General features: G+C 42.4%; 1 pseudogene; it reads left to right on the forward strand.

Annotated features, from left to right (window-relative positions):
• The first annotated feature begins 3589 nt into the window (after positions 1 to 3589).
• LOC104072251 lies at positions 3590 to 4445 on the forward strand (annotated as a pseudogene).
• Positions 4446 to 18237: the final 13792 nt, after the last annotated feature.

Here is an 18237-nt window from a genome sequence, read left to right on the forward strand (position 1 = left end):
GCCAGCTGTCCCGGCTATGCTCCCTCCCGTCTGTGCTTGCTAGAGCATGGAAGCTGTCCTTGACTAGCAGGGTACTTAGCAACAACTGAAAATGTCAGTGTGTTATCAACATTCTTCTCATACTAAATCCAAAACAAAGCACTAGGAAGAAATTTAACTCTATCCCAGCCGAAACCAGAACATGTGCTCATGTTGGGCAGCTCCTTGTGAATCACTTGCCATTCTAGCAGCTGGGTGAGAGCCGGGTTTGCTTGGGAAGAGGACACTTTAGCACAGGACAGGGGCTACACTAATAAACCCAGCAGCATGAGAGCAGATAAAGGTTTCTCATCACGCTGGAAGCTGACTACATGGACGTGCTTTGTTCACAGCAATCTGTGCAGAGCAGTTGGTTTAGGTTGCAGATATAGAACATCCAGCCTTATTTTCAAAGGTGCTAAGCATCTGCAAAACCCACTGGTTTTGACAGCAAAAAAAAAAACAGGCTACTACTGTTACTTAAGTGCCAACATATGGATTTCAGGCTGTAATTGCATGCACCATGGCTTGATTAAATTGCTGCCTGGAGCTTTGCCAAAATAGATTATTTCACTTCGCAAAAGCTGGATCTATATTGCAATTTTGAAGCTGTAGCACACATCCCAAGGCAGCATGGAGCTATGGTGTAGGTATGCCTCAGGTGGTTCAATCTCGGTGCACGTAACTCTGGTTCACATTGCACTGTCCTCTACTACACTGAGACATTGCAGAATAGACATAGCCTTAGATATCAGCTCCCCTCCAGAACCTGTTACCCATGCCCTTATCTTGTTGCTCATTTAACCAGGATCTGATTTGCAGAATCGTATGTTCAGATCAGCACAGAAATGGCTGGAAAAAGGAACGATTCTGAAACTGGCTGCATCAGCTAAATGCCTGAGACCTGAGCTCTTTTGAAAAATTAGTCCCTAAAATCAAGATGTTACAATATTCCAGAAAATCCCCAGCTTCAGAATTTCCAGAAGAGTGTCCTGATTTGAATTAATAACAGATACAACTTCACTGAGCTCCATGATCAGTCCCAGCTCTCAGGGACGATTGGGTCACTATCCCCTATGATTAATCAGACTTTCTTTTTTTTTATTATTTTTGGTCTATGAAAAACCTACCATCTGGACAGCATTGCAGTGAAGAGCGTTACAGCAAACAGCACTGCCACAGGAAAGCTTTCTTCTCCCAGAGCACGGAAGCAGAATGGCAGGCAGTTTGCAGGGCCCCTAGACATACAGTGACCTCCAACTCTCAGGGCCCCCTTGTAAAATGGGGGTGTAGTTCTGTTTCCCTGCATATGGATACTTCTGCTGCTTAGACTGAAAGAAAAAAAAAAAACAGTAGAAAACTGCTATATTTGTTAGGAGTATCTTTCTGTGAGCTGAAGGTTTGACCACATACTGAATAACACTGCTTTAGCTAGAAAACGGACTTCTTTTTTAGCCATTTTGGGGGGGAAATGCAGAATGACACGTGCATATCCTTATTATGTTTTAGCTCAAATAAAATAATTCCTGCTAGAATAAACTGAGACAAGAATAGCAATTCCAGCCCACACAGTTCTGCAAGAAATGTTCCACAATAGATACACCAAGGACATTCTTATTACCAAATCAAAGTGCTCTTTTTGAGTGAGGACAGGTGAACCAAACCATGTGGATACGTGGGCATGTAATCAAAAGTTACAAAGCCACAGAGGCTTAACAATGCTCAGAGCATCCATTGCACCTCGGTGACAAAACAAGCCTCTCCGCCCACTCCGTTGCTTTAAAGCTGTTCATTTAAATCACCATAATGGAAATTAAATCCCATATTTCCAGTATAAGGCAGCTTAATGCATGTTACCACCTAGCAGGGTGGTTAAGGACACATCAGCTGTTTCCCGAGGGACAGTAACTTGCTCAGCCCCAGCACTTTCCGGCCATGTGCCTATACCCATAGGCAAAACCGCAGGGCCTTAGCCAAAGCTCCCTGTCAGGATACTCCTTCCAAGCAGTGTAGAAGAGGCTTTATTTCGGTTTAAACGAAAATAAACCACTGTGAGTGGTTTATTTTATGAAGACATTCTTCAGCTCCCCAATTACAGGCACCTAGAGACCTGAGATGCCAGGGCATCCCGCCTCCTCTTCCCTGGGGCCGCAGGACAGGAGGACAAGGGTGTCCTGAAGTTCCCTGTTCAGACAGCTCAGAGGGCTGTGAAAGGCACAGTGCATGTATGGTTAGGCAGCAGAGTCTGGCCCAGACAAGAGATTACACCAGTTTACAGTGGGAGACGAACCACAGCAAGACACCTGTCCAGTGTTTGCATTAAAGACAGAATCTAAATCTATAAAATCCCAAGAGATACGGGTTGCCGAAAAGCAATAAAATTCTTTTGGTTTTTTTACCAGACTGTCTATTTTGCTACTGACGTCTGAGTCTCTAAAATTTGCCTTGTTCCATAACATTTTTTTCAAAACAGTCCTTTGCCTTTGAATTCTCACAGACATAGTCTGTGGTCAGAGAAATATTTGGGGAAAATGTGAAAAATTAATTGATTGGGCAATTTTTAATAAGTTTCCCTTCGGAACCTCAAGTACAATATTGCTTTTCAGATGGTTTTGTCAGGCTGTACTCCAAGATCAGCTTTAAATTTAATTTACTGGACACAACTTCCATGCACCAAGAGCAGAACTCCAAAGTCTTCCTTTTGTCATTTAAGAAGCGATCACAGGAAAAAAATGCCATAACCTTTCTTCATTTCTTTCCAGATTTTATCAGGAGCTACATTCTATGAGAGTAAGAGAGTAGATTTGGGGATATTTAAGCAAGGGACATAGCAACATATGAAAAAAACCCATAAAGCCCAGGACTTTGGACAACATAAACCACACAAGATGGGCAATTAGAGATTACTAAGAGTTTTTATTATTTATGAAAAGCTGTAGGTCAACACGACATTGTGCAGCACTTGAGGAGCACTAACATGCAACAAATATGCCATCTCAGGAGGACTGCAGTCAGAACAGCTCAGAAAAAACAGTTTAAAAGAGTAAAAAGCAAGAAGGGTGGGGACTCAGAGCTTGAATAAGTGGGGTCAGAAAGTTCTGTAAAAGGCCTGTACATGTGTATTTGTGATATTTGCATAAAAGAGAAATTTATGTCTCATTTGGTTATCAAATACAATGAGTCTTGGAGAAGATGAATCACACTGTGAACAGTAAAGGCATGCAAATCCCCAGACCTTAGTAAGGAGCACAGGCTGAGACTGAAGTATATTGTCCATTTGTGTCAAATTCTCTGTTGGTTTAAACAGATTCAGTCTGACAGAAATGAAACGTCCATTACAGCCCCAGTAGGACCCTGGGAATTAACTGAGCAGGAGAACAGCTATTCTGCATACGCTCAGTGCACTGCTCTCACCAGAGTATGTTATCAACATCCTCTATCAACACCCTTAATCTGTGATTGTCGGAACACCTCTTATTAAAAAACACTGTTTATGCCTTTCCCTAGATTTTTCTGTTCAGTTTTATAAATACCACCCTTCAAAAATCTGTCTTCTCCCCCTTCTCTCTAGGTGGCAAATTTGCTCAGACTCTTCCAGATCCCCCAGATAAGCTATGCCTCCACCAGTGCCAAGCTGAGCGACAAATCCCGCTACGACTATTTTGCGCGAACAGTGCCCCCTGACTTCTACCAAGCGAAAGCCATGGCTGAAATCTTACGGTACTTCAACTGGACGTATGTGTCAACGGTTGCTTCAGAAGGAGACTATGGGGAGACAGGGATTGAAGCCTTTGAGCAGGAAGCTCGCCTCCGCAACATCTGCATCGCCACCTCCGAGAAAGTGGGCCGGTCCAACATCAGGAAGTCCTACGACGGCGTGATCAGAGAGCTGCTCCAGAAACCCAACGCCAGAGTGGTGGTGCTCTTCATGCGAGGCGATGACTCTCGGGAGCTCATTGCAGCTGCCAACCGCTTCAACGTTTCCTTTACCTGGATTGCCAGCGACGGATGGGGAGCACAAGAGAGTATCGTCAAGGGCAATGAGCACATAGCCTCTGGGGCAATAACCTTGGAACTGGCTTCCCATCCGGTTAAAGAGTTTGACAGGTATTTCCAAAGCCTCAGTCCTTACAATAACAGGCGCAACCCCTGGTTCAAGGACTTCTGGGAGCAAAAATTCCAGTGTAATCTCCAGAACCGAAAACCACATAAAAAGGCTTGTGACAAGCACTTCACCATCAACAGTTCCAACTACGAGCAAGAATCCAAGATCATGTTTGTTGTGAATGCCGTGTATGCGATGGCCCATGCCTTGCATAAAATGCAGCGGACTCTGTGTCCAAACACCACCAAACTCTGTGATGCCATGAAGCATCTGGATGGCAGGAAGCTGTACAAAGATTATCTCCTGAAAGTAAACTTTACAGGTAACAACTTCTCTTTTGGTACATACAGAATGTCACTGTAATTAATGAAATGTTCATTGGTCACAGTAAGAGCCAGATGAATTTCCAGTAGCATGTATTATCAAAGTTCAGACCAGGGTGGTACCCAGGCAAGGCCACTCCTGTCACAGGAAGGGAGAAAGAAAAGGAGGGACAGGGAGCGTGGTGAGAACCCTAAAAAAACCAAGCTTGATGCTCCTCCTGTTTCCAGCAGAAGGAAGAGGTGGAGGTGGCAACAGCTGGTCTTGGAAATGTTACCTACTTCCACACACCAACTTCCATTTCATTCACAGCCAGTTTGGCTTCAGCTGGACGTGTCTGGAGGCCAATGGTCATTTCACCACCTGCTACACGAGGCAATCGCCTACTACGCCTATGCCAAGACTTGGCCTTCTCTTCCCCGTTTTTTTATGAATTTACATAATAGCTGGACCCTGGTCAATGGCTAATGTCCTTTGCAATAGTAAAGCAATAATTCCTGCTATAGAACCAGCTCAGTATAAATATGTGGGATAGTGTCATTACCTATTTTACAGATCTTTAGGCTTGATGACAAAGTATAACAATCTAGATTAAATACGTACAGAAGGCTTGTGGAGAGAAAGTGGATGATCTGGCAGATATGAGCAAACTTTATGGGGATTGGCTGCGCAGAACATGACATCTCTGGTTTTGCCATCACATATGGCTGAGCTTAGGTTTGTTATTAATATTACACCATAGCAAGGCTAAATAGATCTACAGGGGAAACAAGCGAAGTGCAGAGCATCGTGTCTTTTTGTTGTTACGTATCTAAATTTCTTCTGAAACGTCTAGGTTGAGCCTGCATTTCTATGTATTATTAAACGGATATTCTCGGATGACCGAGTTGATAGTAAGGAAACATCATGCTGTGCTTTGTATGAGAACTAGCTCCAAGAGGAATTGAAGGATAAATATGTGTATGATAGCACATGCTCAGTCCCAAGAGACCCTCAATAATGGTACAACGTTAATAACACTGGAAACTATGTGAAACTGTCGGATTGAACTTTTCCCTCCTTCAGAAGTCTTCTCAGCATTTGATTGAGACCTTCTCTAGATACTACTGACTACATCCCTAGAGCTTCTCTCGCCCCCAGTGGGGTATGGCTGGTGTAGCCAAGTGCCCCACTTTCTTGGGTACATGTAGACATACTTCCCAGCGCACGCTGCAGAGCTCCTTGGGACCCCTAGTCTCCCAGCATCCTGCTAGCTGACTTCTTTAGAGCACATCAGGGCTTCCTGCAGCCCATGTGCCTGGATTTCTTTACCATGGAAATCAAGGAGGGGCAGATTGGACTGGTCATGTCCTACATCTTAACTCATCCCCCAGGAGGTGATTCAGGAGGACCCAGGAGCTTGGGCACGCTCTGGTAACATAGATTTGGTCATAAAGAAAAAATAATGCTCTTGGTGAGAGCAGCTGGAAGTCGAGATGTTTCAAAACCTTCATCTGAGTGTTGCATGCAATGCACTGAAACAACATGCCTGGCCTGAGCAACAGGATGCTTGTGCATTTGGTCTCCTCCTAAAGACTGCTGCATCAGTAAGGATAGTCACATACCATGGCCTATACAGATGCATAGGCAATGTGTGTATATCATATGTCATGCATTTGATTTATTTATTAATTTCATGTGTTACAGACAACAGCACAAGACAGAATGAATCAACCTTTTAGGCTTTAAACCTATGGAAAATAAGAACCATCATTTCTCCTCCCCCTTCTCACAGTACTTAATACACAGAAACTATTTTCTCGTTTGCCTAACTTATCCTTAGAGATACCTGAATGTCTTGAAATTGTCAAAATCAAAAGGTTTTAGGAGCACAGCACTTCCCAGAAGCTGGCTCCTGGCAGACTGATCACAAGGGATGGCAGTGGTGTGCAATGTGCTTCTCCCCTGCCAGGGAGACACTTCAGGACAGTAACAGCCTACCCGAAGGAGTAGGCAGTTCAGTAATTTAAACTTCAATTATTTTGAAACTTTTTCTGACACTCCAGGTATTTTTATGGGCTTAAATGCATACAGTCTTAATAGAGTGCAGCTTTAGTCTGTCACTAGACAACCTTGGTTCCAGTACATGATTCCTAATCTTTTTTCTATCATGCAGAGATTTTTTAAGCACCCAAGCATTTTTCCACTCAGCATTTAGACATAAAGTCAAAATAACCACAATTTTCTTTGACCAAAACTCCAGGAAATTTTTCATTTAGATACAGCCAGAAAAATTCATTTTCATTTTGATTGAAATATCTTTTATACTTTTATGAATTGGAAGTTGAAGCTGTTCAAGCAGGAAAAAAATAATTCAAAACCTGTCATTTTGCAATTTTGAAAATTCTTTGCAAGAAGGCTCTTTTTGGAATCAAATAATTGTTTTAAAATCAACATGGAAATCTTTGAAACTCTGAAGAGCTTTAGTTTCAGTTAATTTTCATTTCCAATTTAAAACATTAAAAAACCTGTTGAGTTCTTATCCAATGGCTTTGTTCCGTATATATTGTTCCAAGCTTACAACATGATTTGCTCATCTCCTGTTTCTTTGTTATCAGTTCTTCCATCATAATGTGAATCCATGTTTTAATGTCAGTGATTTTTGAAAGCAGAGGAGTGATTTTCATGTAGTGACAGAATCAGCAAATCTCCCATGCCTTCTTCCTTTCAGAAATGTGCGAAATTTTAATACATTCAAGTCTTGTCATTGATTTCCATGGGACCAAGAATTCGGCTTTGCTCTTTTCTGGTTGAAGAAAGTCTCTGGGTGTCTTGTTAATACAATTTCAGGACCCTGCAGCATGGTACATTTGATCAGTGATGCTCTCATATTTCCAGCTCCAAATCTGAGAACATATCCCCAGTGCAGAGGGAGAATAGCATGGAAGCTCTCAGCCCATCAGGTACCCTGCAACCAAGTCAGATTGGGAATTTTCTTACTTCTTCATCCTAGGTAGTGATCCACACCCACCAAAGGAATCAGGCAAGAAACAGAACAACAGCGATAACCATGTTCGCACACACACAAGCAGCTATTTAAGCAATGCCTCCTCTGCTGAAAGGCAGAGGTACAGATAGATGAGCCCTGCATGCATAAACCTGCAGCTTGCCGTGAAAAAAACCCGACAAATGGCCCTGAATGTATTTTCCCAGCTTCCAGGAACAGGTGATGGTGCATTTCAAACACACCAGTGTGAGTAAATGATAGGGTGCATTTATATGACTGGTGTGGGACTGTGCAATTTTAGACATTTACCCTACGCACTTGAATTAGTTTTGGTTAGTCTCTGATTACAGTTAATGGAGGGATCAGCACTTACAGACTGCAGTTCAGCCCACGTGAGGTAGCCCATGTGAGATATGATTTGCCCCTACATTTCTTGCTCTGGACTACAGATGGAGCACAGAGCAACTGAGATTTTCACTTGCCATTTAGCTGAAGGCCTGAAGTGAGACTCAGGCACAGCAGTAATGTAGGGGAATACTCAGGGACCAGCTAACAGCAGGGTTGGAGTAGAGGACTGGTCAGGATTTGTGCACTCTCATCCTGCCACTGCTACTGACATGCTGTGTGACAGGTATTAATATCTCTGGGGTCCTACTTATTCCTCCTTTTTCATTAAATTGAAATAACTCCATAGAACTGCAGTGTGGCACGAAGACAGGGTGAGATTTCATTCCTTATTCTCTGTGAGATACACCGAGCACATGATTTTCTTGCAAGTCAGTAACACGTATATGACAAATGTCGTGATATCCTGAATCTTTCCAGTAAGGAAGAAAAGAGATGCCTGTGCCTGAGTCCCACTTCCAGCAGCAGGATATGAGAATGCAAAGCCCAGCCCCTAGATAAACACCCTCACTCCGTCTCAGTGCTTGTTTGGCCTTTCAAAGAGATATAGGCTGGTTCATCTTCTTGATCTTCCCATGCTCTGCGTTCCCTCCTGAGGGCACAAGTGCAGCACTTGGTGTTCTGAATCGTGATGCTCTTCTGCTGATAAAGAGATGCTGGTTCGAGAGGCTGTTAGCTTGTATTACCGGCACAACAAAGAAGTGCTGAACAAAAGCAAAGGGCTCCATGGGAGAAAGCACAGAGTAAACTCAACTTCTTGGCCAGCACCCAGCCACTGCTTGGTGGAGGGAGCATGTGGAGGAGACTCAGGAGGGCTGTGAATTCGGGATGAGCCCCAACGTGAGGCAGAGCTCCACATACCCAGAAGCCTCCCTCCCGCTGTGAGATAGAGGGGCCAGTGCAGCAACCAGCTCTGCTAACTCTTTTAGCTCCTTTAAGCCACCAAGACACAGAAAAGCAGTGTTATCATTGCCCACAGCTGCTATTGCAAGTTGCACAACATTTGATATATGCCAGGACGGTGAACTCTAGCACAGACAGTGTGAAAGGGGTGTCCATCATTTGGGATGAAGTGGCAGGGTCCTGCACAGCTGTGCCCCACATGTTGCTACCTGGTGTAGCTGCTCCTCTGGGGCATTGGGCTCCAGGTTGGCCAGGGGGGAGGAAGGGCAGCAATGACATTTGAGGGCTGGCATTAGCCCTGTCTGGCCCAAGGTTCCTGAGCTGGCTGTGCAGGATGGCAGTCTTGTCACCCAAGGGTGCGGGACTGGGGTCCAGCTTTTTCCATTGCACAGTTAGCAGGATTGATGGTATTGCAGGACTAAATCTGTCATGAGTCTGGATCGTATGGGCAGAGGGAGGTTGGATTTAGGGGTGTATGGGGTGTATGCATGTCTACCTGTCTTCTGCAGCTTCCTGAATCTCCACAGCTAATGGTAGGAGGAATTTGGCTAATGTAGTAACCCTGGAAAATAGAGCATTAAAAATTTTAGGCAACACATATGTTTGTAGTACTCAGTGTCTTTTCCTACCCCTTTCTTCCTCCACAACTACAAGAGTCACTGTCATGGCCCTCCCTGTATTGTGTTCAGAAGTCCAGCTCTTCTACAGCAAAGACTATATCATCAAACCTAGATCATACTGGGCAAAATCCTCTCCATGCCAGGCTTGCATGGAGAACAGATCAACAAATCATAGAATCATAGAATCATAGAATCATTAAGGTTGGAAAAGACCTCTAAGATCATCAAGTCCAACCATCAACCCAACACCACCATGCCCACTAAACCATGTCCCTAAGCTCCTCATCTACACGTCTTTTAAATACTTCCAGGGATGGTGATGTGTCTGCTATCACAAGCAGATTACAGATGCAGAAACTTCAAAGGCCAGGCATGAACTTAGAGAAGGGAGTACCTGTCAGTAGATGTGCAGGCTAAAGCTAGAGCTCATATCCCAGGCTCTGCAGCAGATGGCCCTGCTACTCCGTAATCTTACCCAATGAGCTCCTGCTCATCAGATCAGATCTCCTTCGCCTCCAGCACTCAAACAGTCAGCTGTAAGGTCCTCCTGGCCTTCCTTGTGATGCTTATTTGTAAAATAAACCAGAACACAGCTTTCAGCTGAAGCTAAAACTTTCATGGGCAGAAGGTGTCTAATACCTTGTTAATCATAAAAGTTTTAAAGGTGTAATCCATTATGGATTTGTGGCCAATAAAACCAAGGAAAATGTAAAATGAATTCCACAAGATATTCATTAAAAATATACATGAAAAAGATGTCTAGGATTTATAGGAAAAATTACTGCCTTTTTCCTGGGACCACAAATGTGTCATAGCGTTTAAAATCTTGAAAGCTGCTAAGGGACAGACTCTGAAAGCACGCTTGAGACTTGCTGTTTCAGAGCAGAGGAACAGTTGAGCCTGCACAGTATTTTCCCATATTTCTCTCTATATTAGAATTACATTGGTATACACACACACAGAGCTGTAGCAAGATTTTGACAGCCTGGTTTTCCTGATGAACCCCTCTACTTTCTCCTTCCTCCAGCTGCATCTTTGCAGACCTAGCTGCTGATGGGGATCTGCAGTTCCTTTCCTTTAGGCAAATTTACCCCTCCAAGAGGTTGCTGGGCAGAAATCTCTGCTTAGCACTTCCTGAAGATTTTAGTACGTGTATATATTCATATATTTATGTACTTTGTTTATATATATGCATATTTTCATACACATATATTTAATTGTGTATAATACAGATTCATAATATATAGCATCACAAAGTTAAAGAATAAATCAGGTTGCTAGGACCCTTAGGAGGTCTCTAGTCCAACCTCTTGCTGAAAGCAGGGTCAGCTGCACAATCAGACCAAGTTGCTCAGGGCTTTATAGATGTAAACCGGCTGAAATTAAAATACCATGGAACCTCTTCGTCCTCTCGTTTAGGTTTGCGGTATCACGATGGCAAACAATCCAGTCTGCACCCTGGATGCGTTGTGTGTCACACACTGCACCATGTAAGCTGGATACTTGGGCTGGCAGCAGGACACAGACATTGTCATCTCTAGGGCACAACTTCCAAATAAAATTTTCATTAAAACTTCCCTTGTCATTATGGTAGGTCTGTGACCTACCTGTTAATGGTGTCTGTTATCTAGCCAGAGACCGTCATAAAATGCCGGTTTTTCATGCTTTCATTTGGTACTAATTAACAGTAATTGGTCTGAGTGAGCAGGAGCAGAGATTAAACTGTGTTCTTGCCTCTTGAGATAAGCTCCAGCAGCAGAGGCCAAGGTGTGCTGGACCATTGCTTCCCCACCTAACTCAGGAGCAAGGTACTTCTGCCTGCTGCCACCACTGCCACCACTGCCTGCTGCCACCACCCTTCTGCCTGACCTGGGTGCTGAGCTCCCACAGACAAAAAGGTGGGAAATGCAGCATTAGCAAGACACAGAGCAGCAACAACTTTTCTTCACAGTCCTCAGGAAGACTCTGGAAATATATTGCCCATGACCTTTACCCAGCTGGGTGCTGTTCCTGGAAAGGCTGCAGAAACCACAGGCCAGCAATGGCCCCAAACTTCTTGTAGCAGTATATTTAAGTGAAGGTGCTTTGACATCCCTAAAATAGCAAATAGCTATCCGTCTCAGTTTTCTTCACTTGAGTATTTATACAACCCACCACTTCAGCTGAACTATGAAAAACTGAATACAATGTTAGATGGTCTGTGCCTTGTACGTAACTTATAGTCAGCTGCTTTTGTCATATTAATAATGTCGCCTTTAGGCATCTTATAAATCTTTAGATTGCGCAGCACCCATGCGGGTGTGTAAATGAGGATGTGATTAGACACTCTGTGTTTATGGAGAAACACATGACTGAAAAACTGAGCAACGATTTTCTTTCAGATCACATATTTGAGAGACAGAAGGCTCGATAACCTAATTTCTCTAAATCACAGATTTCTGTGCTTGCCTGCTGCCTGTTTTATAATAGTTATTATTTCATCTTTTGTTTCACTGGCAAATGTCGTGTGAATCCCAAACACCGAGGGTCTGCACAGCCAAAGTGCTCGGAGGAGCAGGAAAACTCATACAGCCTTTTCATCCCCCAACTGTGCACACTCACTTTTCAAATCCCACTGGTCTCTACAACAGGGGGACAACTCAGGACATACCATGGGATTATATTATTATTCTTCATGCAGATTTACCTGTGCAAGACATCCACACATAGCTGAAAAGATGTCAGGTCTGCTTCTTTCTCCTTGTGACCTGGAAGAACAAGATGTGAGAAGAGAGCTTGGTTCAGGATTCCTACCCTTACATTTTAGCATTTAATTTGTCTCTGAAAAACCAATGAGAGGAGCAGATTCTGCTCTATTACTTCTTATGGAAGAGCACTTTAGCACTTCCAGAAGTAATCTCAGTTAGTCTCACTTGCATGCTGAGGTGCTATTTTAGGGACTGAAAAAGGCCAAGGCTGTGCTCAGAACATGACCACAGCAGTGTTAATGAGGATAAGGACAAGGACATGAGAAGGAGATTCCATAGAGACACACGAGGACAGTGTGACACACTGGGAATATAAATTACTGTTTTGTGTAATCCAGGTGTGTCCTGGACTTCCAGTGAGCCCCCGAGAAAATTGGTCTTTTCAAAAGGTGATGAAGAAAACTACGGAAAGTCACAAACCCAGCTGTCTAATCCCAAAGATAACTAAACGTTATGTTATTTTTTACCAAACCTCTATTTTTGTTGGCAGCTAATAATTATACTAGAAAGGCGGAACTGAAAGCATGATCTGTAGAAAAGTATCTTTTCTCCTGAAATAAACTTAATATCACCACATTCCTGGAAGACACCTTTGCTTCACCCAGTAGAGCACAGCGCAAAGATATTCCAGGCTAACACTGACTAAATGGGATCTGGTACCAAACCAATATAGCTGCATTAACGTGACACTAACCTTCAGCCCAGCCTGGTGCTGCAATCTAGACGTGGATCTTGGTCTGAATCCTCCATCACTTCCACGTAGCACATTTCCAGGCAAACTTGCCACAAGCTGACTGCTGTACTTGTACTTGTTAAACTGCAGCCCGGATGAGCATGTGAATTTATTTCAGCCTTCTGCAAAGCCTGAACTATTCCCTTCCATCTGGTCTCTGCCCATTTCTGATACTTCGTGCAGAAAGAGCCAGCTCAGTGACAGTCATGTTTCTCTATCTCAAAGGGAGAAAGGAACACAACCCAACCTCAAAACATCCCTTTTGTAAACTTTTACACTAACACACATTTCTACCAAATATTCATAACCTTTGTGTATATGGTCTCATGAATCAAAAGAAGTACTTAGAGCAAAAGTTTCAGAGCAATGACTGAAAGGATTTGCAGATCCTATCACAAATGTACCTTTCTTATCCATGCAAGGGTTTGTGAGTATTTTTATCAAAAAAATTACTCAGGCCAGTAGATCACACCTACCTTCTAAAAGCAAATTCAAAAAGCAAGCAGTCATGCACTTTCATGGAGCAGAAACTCCTTTTACGTATGAGTAGTCTTCACAAACTGACCTTCTACACAATTCCCATCAACTGCAAACTGGATGGACCTGGCAGACAAATGTGCTAAAGGGTGACTTTCGTTCATTTCCTCATCTGTCAGAGCCATGTTTCTAAACACCTCTAAAAGCATCTCAGAGAATGTCTGCTTTGGCATCACTGCAATATTTATGGCTATTTTGTTAGCAGATACAGAATATAATATAAAAAGATATTTCATTGCCATTAGCTGGGTGAGTCATTTCCTTTTGTTTCCTTCTTCCTGCCATGAAAGTGTATTTTGTCTGAGGATATAACAAGTGAATACAAAGAATACCAAAATTCTTCAAGGAAGGGGGAACAACACACATATTCATGCACAGGGGTATCAGAAGTAGAGAAACTTCTAACAAAAATGTCCACAAAATCCTAGCTGTAGCATGGCTTAGGCACAGGAGTGATCCTTTGATTTGCTTTCTCACCCCTTGCTCCAGCCATGGAGCAGTAAGTCAACATCAACTCACCTGCTCACTATTGGGATGCAAAGGAGTTCAGCCCTAAGCCAGAAATGATAAAATCTTCAAATATAAGTCCTTAAAGGCATATAAATTATAAAATAATTACCAAGATCATTAAGTTGGCTTGTAGGATCTCCACACCAAAACTCACGATCTCCTTAGTGCGTAGGAAGAACAGCAAAGAGCCAAAAGCGGTGGTGGCGTGAACGGTGGTTGCAAACAGCCAGTAAATAGAAAGCAGAGGTTAATGTGCCTCACACTCTGAAGGTCCCTGCCCCCTCAGTCTTGCATCCACTTTTCATCTCCTACAGTTTTGCTTTTCTTCTTACAAGCCCATCTTTCTACTTGCCAGTATATGAATCATCTCGTCTCTTCTTGACTAATGGCACATATATATCTAGCACTTTTCCTACAGAAATTCAAGAGTACTTCTGAAGGCTGAGAGATATTCACTTTCCAAACTTGTATGTGCAATTGCTCCTCAATTCAATACGGGTTTCATGCAGTACATTTTTCTATTTGCTGCTATACACAGATTCCAGAATATTTGATGGACAACAGAATAAGCTAAGGCAGCAATTCCTTTGTACGTATGAAATATTTACCACTTCTGCGGCTGAAATACGAGGCTCAGCTAAGAAAACACCGTAGTTTTAACCAGGGAAGGAATTGCACCATGCTCAGTGGAAAAAGGGAAACTATTAGTGTGAGAAAGACGAGCACAGCACAGCCTTTAACTAAGTTCTCACACAGAATGTATGTGCCACAGAAGTCCCGTGTAACTCTGTAGCTGAGAGCACATGGACTTTCAGGGTGGAATGTGATTCCTAACGGCTGCGTCTGACATCACTTTGACTCCGTGACTCAGTATCAACCACACTGTCATATGGGAGGTTCGGATCAGAAAACACACACACACACATGCACACACACACTCACAACAGCAACTCATTCACTGTTCTTTACAATTCGGATTTAACCCAATTCTACAGTAAAAGATAATATTTGATGTATGATTGTTGAGTTTGCATTAGCAAAGAGTGAACAGCGAATCAAAAAGCAGTGACCTTTTCCTACGGAAGAGGAGGGAGAACCTCCTGGTGTTTAGGCAGCAGCATCCATCACCAGGTGCAGTCCCAGGGTGATTCTTCTCTCAGTTTTCCCTTTGTTCCTTTTCTTGCAGAGGCCGTTACTGTCCTTGTAGCTCCTTGTTATCTCTTTTATCTTTTCCCCATACACAGGATGTTTTGCATATGCTGGATACATGGTCTTCTTTCTATTAATTATGCCCTGAAAACAACCCCCCCTCGTTGCCAAGGTTGAATTTCTTTAGCGATCAGTAGCTGACTGTATGTAGCTCTGGAGCCTCAAGCATCTTCCTGTGCTTCTGCTACAGAACTCGCCCGCTCTCTTCATGTGGGAACACTTTCTCTGTGGCTCTTTATCCTCTACAGTAGGTCTTAAATTTGCTACAAAACACTAGAAAATGCTTGATCATATGCAGAACTGTATGGGATGGGTTTGCTGTACTCTTCTAGTCTAAGCAGCAATGACATAGTTGCCCATAACAGCAGAAGGTTGTGCTCTTGAGGTCCCTTCTAAGTCTATTCCTTTGATCTAAATAACTATACATCATGTGCCCCTATAAATAATTTTTACCTATAGTTTCTCTGACAGTAGAGTTTTTCCACGGTATTTATCTATGGCCTTGATGGATGAGGCAGCTGATCACTGCTCCAAGATCTTGATGCCAGGTTGGTAGCAGAGATTGGCCTGAGGTGCCAGGACAGACCTCCACCAGACAGTGGCAAAAAAGACACTGTATGAAGCTGCTATTGGGAACTGCCAAAAATGTGCTGAAAAAGTTTGTTAAACTTCCTCTATTACATTTGCACATCTATTTGAATAAATAGCAAATGTCTAGTTAATGGTCCAGTAACTGAAAGAATAAAAAGCCCATCTTTAAAGGCTCTTTAGAGAAGAAAATATCTCAAGTCAGATGGAGGTTTGAGGCAGTGCTCTTAATGTCCTTTCTAGATCTCTGAAACACTTTATCAGTCTAAGCCTATCAATGTGTCTCTGCTTCCACCATTAAACAGGCAAATAAATCAACATTTTCCTTTTACATTTTCCCCTGAGGTCCAGTGATTGCTGTTGCTGTTGCTGAACTGATTCAGTGGAGCAAAACATTAGCAAAAATGATTCTGTGCTCTCAGCTTTATCTTTTCTTCCTGAGAGCAGAAGAATTTGCAAGTATTAATAGGACATGCAGCTTGCATGTTATAGGATAATGCACGCCAATGAACACTGATGGTGTTGGGAGAGGTGACGTGCTACCTTTGCAGCTGGTGTGTGATATGCAGGAATAACCAGCCAGGAGTTCTTATCCTTTATCTCACTATCTTTTTACTGAAATTCATTGTCGCGAGTAGCCCACTTTCACCTCTCAGTTGGCTGACTCAGCATTTGGTCATACATGAGATATTCTCTATTGAATACTGACTTAACCTGTCATTTTAGTAGACGTGCATTTCTAGCCATCACATTATTATATGGAAATAACTAAAAAGAAAATCCAGACTCAAACCTTCACAAAGGAAGATGAGTTACATTTAATGTGTGCGGTGGGCCTTACTGAAAGCATTAGTTTGATGATTTCTCCATCAGTGACCAAAATTCAAGCCAGCCAGCTTTCGTATCCTCTTTGACACAACTCACTTTGTAGTCTAATAACTGGAGAACTATCAATGGAGGAAGCTACCCACCTTCCTGACGGCAACTCGATTTAGCCAGAGCCCACCTTTGGAGGTGTCTATTTCTCTCCACTAACGATAGGAGCTCTGTAAGAAAACTCCGCTCCCAATATAGACACTCTAATTAAGTTTAGGTTAAAGAAGTATAGGCCACTTTTTTCATGCACGTATTATATTCACAGAGAAAAGTGATCCACTCCAGAATCTTACACCATAAGATGTGTGAAACCTTTACATTTCCAGCTGAACTCCAACTCTTCTCTGTCTTCCACCAACATTATGTCAGATGTGCGAAATACTATAACTGAGCTGCATAATATGTCTGAGCATAAAGATTCCTCTGTGTGTTTCACCGTAGCATTGTTTCTTTATTCCAGCTCTGAAGTATCCTACAACTCCTTTTTTTCCACAAAACGTTCAATAAATTTGAGCTTCGTTTATTTCAAAAAGACGGTCTCCTTAGAATTCACTACTTATGGTTTTATTTTCCTACTGGAAATACAATTTCATTTTGCAAATTACCTCATTATTAGCAATTTGTAGGGTGATTGCTGAGAGTTTTCAGTAGCTTCTTAACAAAAATAATAGCATAGAGTCATAAGATTTGTAGGAAGAGGCAATACCTTTATTAGACTGCCCACATATCTAGAAAAAAATGAGAAGCTTTTAGCATAACATCTCTTTGTATCTTGTCTTGCATCTTGATCAGACCTTGTGTTTCTAAACTATATACTTTTAAAGAACCTAACAAAAAGCTCTCAGCAATTACTCTACAAATGGATAGTAATAAGGCTGTTTGCAAAGTGAAATTGTGTTTCCAGGAGGAAATAAAAACCTGATATGCCGAACTCGAAGCAGAGCTGTTCCTTCAAAATAATTGAAGGTCAAATTTATTGAGCAATTTTTCTGATGACCTAATGAAGTGACCTTGTGCCTGAAAGCTTGTGCATTTTTTCCATCTATAGACTAGTCTCATAAAAATACTGTCTTTCTTATGGGCTTGAAATTTCTTGAATCTTAGACCATCACAGCTACAGTATTACGACTACTAAATAATAGCATTGCATTATAAGTAGTTAAATCTATGTCAGCCCACCTGATTTGGGAGTGTCTTCATATCAAGTCAATTAGGAAATAACAGCCAAAGGGTCTATTTCATGGTTCATTTGGTTCTGATCTCTAAGGGCAAACTATCTAACTAAATTATTCAGAGCACTGTCTGGAAACACCTCTCTAATCCTCAAGTCCCCACAGAGGAGATAATGTTTTAACCAACTTCCTTCAATATCTTAATAACTGAATCTATTCATATTTCCTTCAGGCTGACAAAGAAGGACAAAAAAATATTATTAGGTATTCAACACTTCCTTAGCCATCAGCTGCTACATGTAATCTGGGGGTGGAATTAGCACATCGTGGAATGATGCCTCCAAAAAGAGAAAGATTCATGCCCCTGTGACATAACCGAGTCCTTCACTTAGTCCAAAAGTGAACTTTAGCAAAATTAAAACACAGCTTCAACCTCTTTCAGCTGCACCCCACATGTATCGAGAAGAGAGGGTTAAGGCACGGCACCAGTTCCCAGCACTGAGGTTA

This window comes from Fulmarus glacialis, unplaced genomic scaffold (assembly GCF_000690835.1).
Source record: "Fulmarus glacialis isolate BGI_N327 unplaced genomic scaffold, ASM69083v1 scaffold8223, whole genome shotgun sequence".
Classification (NCBI taxonomy): Eukaryota; Metazoa; Chordata; class Aves; order Procellariiformes; family Procellariidae; genus Fulmarus; species Fulmarus glacialis.